The sequence below is a fragment of the Phyllostomus discolor genome, chromosome 4 (assembly GCF_004126475.2).
Source record: "Phyllostomus discolor isolate MPI-MPIP mPhyDis1 chromosome 4, mPhyDis1.pri.v3, whole genome shotgun sequence".
Lineage (NCBI taxonomy): Eukaryota > Metazoa > Chordata > Mammalia > Chiroptera > Phyllostomidae > Phyllostomus > Phyllostomus discolor.
In genome coordinates, this window is record NC_040906.2 from 135,210,614 (window position 1) to 135,217,386 (window position 6,773).

The 6,773-nt window shown below is 35.8% G+C and overlaps 1 protein-coding gene across 2 annotated transcripts in view; it reads left to right on the plus strand.

Annotated features, from left to right (window-relative positions):
• The window catches only part of ADGRB3 (adhesion G protein-coupled receptor B3), a 721,652-nt gene that overhangs the window by 545,730 nt on the left and 169,149 nt on the right, over positions 1-6,773 (plus strand). The gene's annotated exons all lie outside the window — the stretch shown is intronic.

A 6,773-nucleotide genomic window follows, 5' to 3' on the forward strand; every position in this document is an offset into this window, starting at 1 on the left:
TTTGAATCTGGCAGAATTAAGAATAATGTGGCTATAGCCCTTACTCACACTTATTCCTTTGACGCTAGATGGATAGGTTTTCCAAAAAATGAAAAACATTTTATATAGGTGATAGGGAATTTGGCTCCAAGTATCTGACTTTCATAGGGATGCAAGGCCCTCTGATATCCAGGAGATGGTCTTGACATACTTCTTTCTTGCACTTAACATAAATATATTTGGACGGATACATGAAAACCTTATCTACATCTAAAAAAAAGATCAAGGTCATTTAAGAAATACATTGAAAATTAAAGCAGTCATTGCTATATTAATATAAAAACTTTTGTCCAAAGCAGTCCAAAAGTACTTATAATAGAATATTTGAAGCTATTAATGTCAGGACTGAGACTGCTACTAAAAGGAGCTACTCTTATTTTAAGTAACAGTCCAATATTAAAACCATTAGTAGTATTTTTCCATCTTCAAAGTCCCATTCATGTCTGGATTCTCTATGAACTGCAGCCCTGGGCAGCTGATGTCCTGATGTGGGTATATAAACTGGATCGCTTCAGTCTGTACTTTGGCAGTCTGGGAAGAAGGAGGACAGGAGAAACTGAATAACAGTGAGCAAGTGTTTTTTCTATCTCATCATAAGAGATTTAAAAGAAAATTTAATTCAAAAGGATATGAATAAATAAATTGTCATAAGGACATCTGTACTCAGAACCTAAAAGACATTATATGGAACTATTGAAATCTAGACAGGGGACCCCAAAAGCAATTTCTTGCCCTTTTTCCTATTCTTTTGCACTTGACTTTCTATAGAAAATCTGTTGCCTTTATAGGAGGCTTTGTAAGGCAGGCCAGGTAGTAAAAGGAGCCTAATTAGGTGAAGATAGTTCAAGAAGGGGAGGAAAGTGGGGCTCACTAGACAAAGCTGGAGGCATTGTGAATTTGTGGGGTAATGCACAATGCATTTTCTGTATATCTGTCACAAATGGACACAGGTAACAAGGGTCTTGGTGATCATGCACAAAGAATTGAACTGAACACACAGAGTTTATAGCAGAAAGAGAGAGTGCAGATTTATTAAGTGATAGTACACTCCACAGAAAATGGGAGCGGACCAACTCTGAGCAGAGGTTGACCTCAGATGCTGGAGGGATTCTGTTATAGGGTGGGTATTTCCTGGCTAGTTTTGGTGGGCTTTTATTGTGCATATACAAGTAGTTATATTACTTTAAAGCTACTGCATATGGTCTCCCAGGATTTTCCTTGATTGCTACTGGAGAAGGAGGTCACACGATGTTAATTTATTATAATGCTATTAAATGAAGCAGGAGTCATGTAACATCTTCTGTGCAGGTGCATTCACGATTCGCCATGATTCAGTGCCTTTCCAAAAAGGGAACCAACTGGTCTTAGAACAGGGTCACTCTCCTGTACGGATGTCCTTTATCTTAGCCCTAGGGCTCCTCCAGAGTTTCCTCCTTCTTGACTGTTTTTTGCCTTACATCTACTTATTTCTTGAATGTTTTCCCAAAGCTGCACTTGGTTTATGGAATACCATCACTCTCTTGGGGGTGGGGGTGGGGGTATGGCTTTCTGTCAGGATTTGTGATAAAGGTCCAGAGGCCACCTTAATAATATAAAACTACTTCTCCAGAATGTGGTTGTTACACTTCCCACCACTGAACTTGAACCCATGTCTGTACCTCAGAATGAACACAGTTAAATTCTAAGACATGGAAGATACATTTAACAGCCTGAATTAGAGAAGTTTGAACATAAAACTGCAAAGTTGGAAATTGTGCAAAATAAATTTTATGTGGCATTCTGAGAATAAACAATCATCATACCAGGCTTCCCAAATATATTCTCAATAGGAAAATTTCTGATTTCCTGGGGTTTTCTTGATAGCCAGCTACAAAAATAGGATGTTTATATTGTGGAACATTATGTTGATGCCTGATTCTCTTTGGAGAACTTGGAGTTCTCTGCTCCAGATGAAATTTACTTCAGTGGCAGATACCATGTGACACCTATTCTTTATAAAATTATTCAACTAAATATGGCAGACATTTTTATACTTTAACTTTTTAAAATATCCTTGACTATGGTTTAAAAAAAGCAGGAAAACTGAAGGACAATGAACACAACTGGAGTCTGCGACTTGGCAAAGAGATTATGTAACTCATAGGTAAATGTGCATGGCATCCTTGGTTTTATGACTGAATCAGTAAGCAAAATTTAAAGTAGTGGTTGAACTACTTCAATATCTATGTGGATTATTAATCTTCACATCTTTAGAGATAACTTGAGCTATGCTTTCTTATCACCAAGAAATAAATGTCAAAATTCCCTGAGATTCTATAGACTTTACATAATAAGAAAAATAGTATAGCAAATATTGTGCTCTATGTGTAATGTGCATTATAGTAATGGGTCTGCAGCAGTTGGAAATGAGATGTGAAGACAGGATAAGAAGCCCAGGTTTTATATTAGTGGTGCTATATTAATTATGACAGAGGAAGTTTTTGTATTATAAGCCTTGCTTTTTAAGATGCTTAAAACTTTCCCGCAGGAATTTTTTTCATGACAGGGTTTTTGTTTTTGTTTTTTCTTTTTTGCCTTGTAATGAAAACAAAGAGGTTGGTTTTTAATGTTTTCTAAAGATTTTATCTGGGAATAAAAGTGTTTTTCTGTCTATTACAATATTTTTATATACTTTCTGAAACCTCAAAATGAATAGCTTTATAATGACCTTCAAACTTGTCTTCAATGAAGCTTAGTGCCTTTGGTATATCAGGGAAAGTTTGATTTGCAAATAATTAAATTATGAGCATTATTCAGTGCTTCCTCTGCACACTATCCTGTCCCCAAATAGCAGTTGTCCCACTGCACCTTACAAATGAGGAGACTTTGCAATTAGTGGGTCAGTTACTGAAAATTAGCCACTGTTAGAATGTGAATGCTGTAGATAGCTTTTGTATATGCTAAGAAAGGAAACCATGGCTGAAAGCTATTTTTTGGACTCTGACGTGGCACACTGAAACACAAGTGAGCTCTGCTAACAAAGGAGAGAGCAGTATCAGGCTGAAACAGTTGCCTATGTGATCTGCTTTTGTTTAAAGTCTCACTAATACAGAATCACCTCATTCTCTGAACGCGACAGATTGAGATCCACTCGGGAGACTCAGGGTTGAGATCCAAAACACAAAAGGCCTTGACTGCTCATTAACATGTTAATTATGCCATTGAGGGGTCAGTGCTGTCCTTCAACCATGAATTTTCACCACTTGCCTTGTTAATGTGTTAAGAAGCCACAGTGCCAGAGGAGCAGCAGCATGATAAGGAGATAGAATGCACATTTATTTAAATACCAGGCAACATGTATTTCTTTAAATACAAAGCTTTTGAAAAGTGGACTCAGGCACATCCCCTTTGTTAGCAGAGCACTAGGCACACCCCCTACACATTCTAACTGTATGACATAAGTTTTGGAATTTTCTTTGGGGGTAAGGATAAACAAGCAGTATATTTTTCTCCATACTATGCTTGAGGAAAGGGACTATATTTATCTTTTAATCTTTGAGATCACTATGCTTAGTACTGTACCAAGTACTTAACACACAACAAAGGCACTAAAATATTTTATTTAAATTTACAATGTATGAGGTTAAGGCAAAGTTTAATATTCTCCAAATTATGAAAGTCAGTATTTTAGGGTGTCTAAATCAGAACCTGAAAGGCTTTAATTTTACCTACCCATAAATTCGTAGAAGAATACTGTCTTTTCCATTTTTAATCAGAATTTAAAAATCAGCTTAAGCATTAAGCATCATTAAGCACTGAACTTAAAAGAGGCATGTTACATAATTCATTCAAAGGTACCCCTGCCTCTTCATTACCCTTTCTGCATGTGCTTTCATTGAGGAATTGAGCACAGACTTCCACTGCTACTTCTGGTCAGGTTGCCACGTCGTCAAGAGTGTACAGTTTGGCAAACAAGTGGCCGGGTGGGTGGTACAAGCGGGTCTTAGAACAGTGCTTTGTCTGTGAATGCTTGTCAGAAGTAGCAGCTACTTTACCCTCACTTACCTAACCTCTTTTGTTTTATCGGGTTGTAGGTAGTTTATGGTTTCTCACAAAAGAGCACTATTTCCAGTTCCTTCAAAGCTAAAAGTTTGAAAACATCACAACATATTTGTAATTTTGTATGTTGTTATTGTTGGCCATACCTCTCAGGGCATTTATTTTAAATACTTATAATTTTCAAAGAATGTACTTTGGGAGGTTTTCATTGATAATTTCTTGGTTCAGACAGTGTTTAGGAGATAGAAAGATTACATCCTTTGCTTTTCATCTCAGGAGATGACATAGATTCCTTCCCTGTTGGTATATACTTTTGATATTTCACTAACCACCCACAACTTAAAAACAGTGTGTGATTTAGCTGTTAGCTGTGTGTGTAATCCCCAAATTTTGCTAACCCAGGATTTTGTTTCTACTTCTTAAAATCTTTATAGTAACAACAACAATTAATTAAAATCAACTTGTATCATTTTTTTTCTTCTTCATGTAGGATAAGAATTACTTTCTTTCTCTGAACCTCTGGTCATCCAAACCTAGAGTCTGGTATTTCCTCTTAATACCTACAGATGTTATGGTGCCACCATCTTTAATGATGACACCACTTCATTCATCTTTAATGAATAACCTTATTCATGTCACATAATTCCTCTGACATGGTTTTCTTGTCAGTAAAATGGTATATGTGATCACCAGGGCATATTGGCATTTATATAGAACTTTTAACTTTTAGAAAAATTATTTTCATTCCCATAAATAATGCCTGATCTGTATAACTAACTAAATAAATAATTAGCAAGGATATCTGTTTTCTTGGGTTTTATCCATGCTATATCCCTATAAGATAGAAAGAACAGGCAATTGCGTAATTTTGTCAATGAGGAGATTCAGTCACAAGTTAGGCTAGGGATTTCCTGCAGATAACAGCACTCTGCTGATGATGCAACTGACACCAGAAGCCAAGTTTCCCAGTTCTGTAACTGTAACTTAAAAAAATACTATAGGCAGGATAATAATACTTGTTTTCTCACAGATTCTATAGCTGATGTAATGGGAGGAAAATTGGCAAGTTCTTTTGACACCAGTCACAAGCGAATTCAAACTGTCACTTTAATCAGAAGAAAAAAAAATGAAAACAATTTTTTAGTATTTACTGAAGCTATTATAAAATTTGACTTGGTGAATGTACTTTTCTCTTTCATCACATAGGTGCAAAACATTTGCAGCATGGCTTTTATTGAGTGAGCCTGTTCGATTTAAACACTGCAGTGCTGGCACAGTGATTAGTTTTTAAAGAATTCAGTAGTTGCAAATGAGTGGTATTGGGCTGGTACAAAATATGTGTTAGTTGAATAAATATGGTTATGAGCCACTTGATTGATGTGAACAGATTTTCTTTATATCTTAATTGAATCCAGCGTTTTATGTATAGACCATTTTATCTCATTTCTTTACCTTTATGGATAGGAATATTTTGTTCTACCACTCCAGTCATGTTTATTTTCTTTCTTCTAATGTCCAATTTTCCAAATTACATATAATACACTGAGGAAGTGAACAGAGATGTATCCCCAATACTCAGGGCTCTCGCTTACAGAGTTCTAACCATATCATATCATATCATATCATATCATATCATCCAAACAGTCATTTAAGCTATGTAAATGTGCAGTGATCTCTCATGTTTTGCATTTTCTGTGTAAGCAATGATGAGTCATATTTTTGAAGTATGATTCACTCAAAATTTAAAATTTTTTCTCGAAACTCAGATATCACATATTCCTACCTTTATTATAGAAATAAAGTGATCAGAATTTTAAGTGAATTAAATCAATATCTCATTGATGTCTGTTTCACATCTGAATGGTAAATTGTGAACTATTCTCCAATTTAGGTTAAGACTGCAGTCATATACTTAAAATTTAACTTAGAAAACAGCTACCTGTGACCCAGTGCCAAAAGCTTGACTGGATCAGTTTACAGCCAAGCCATATCATTATTATAATTTCAAATGGAATGGGAAAAAATAAAGTTGAATAATACAAATAGCTCTCTAAGATGCTTACTCAGTGATTCTGCTATTGAAAGTTTTTATGCCAGGGTTTTATCCTATAGAAAACTGTTGCAAATCATAGATGTACAATATCTTTTTGTAACATTTTTACAAAATATTTTTGGTAGAGAATATATAACACAGCAGTGATTTGACTTACAGGTGTTGGGAACAATGGAAGAAATCACAATTGTCATAATCTCTTTCCCAAGATAGGAAGTTTAAATTTTTCAGGGAAACAGTAGACCTTCAACTTGCAGGCCTATGACTATATGCTTTCTAATAAGTTGTCTTTTTACTGGGTCTTCTGCAGAACAATGGTTAAAGCTTAAAGATGAACATTATAAGTCAGTGGTTACATATCAATTTGCAAAGTCTGCCTTATCACTGCAAATCTGGGTTGATTATTTGACACAAATCCTGGCTCATGGGGTCCGTGGCATTATGGATGAAATGAGACAAATTCCCACAGACTACTGAGTCCTGTGGAGAAAAAGGGATGGCAAAGATTCTCTCTTAAGAGGAGAGAAAGCCTCGAAGCTCCTCAGCCACCCTCTCAAGAGGAGAGCACCTCAACCCTGGCCTTGACAAGCTGTTATTGGGTTCAATTTGCACAGGAATATAGTGTGTATACATAAGGCTCATT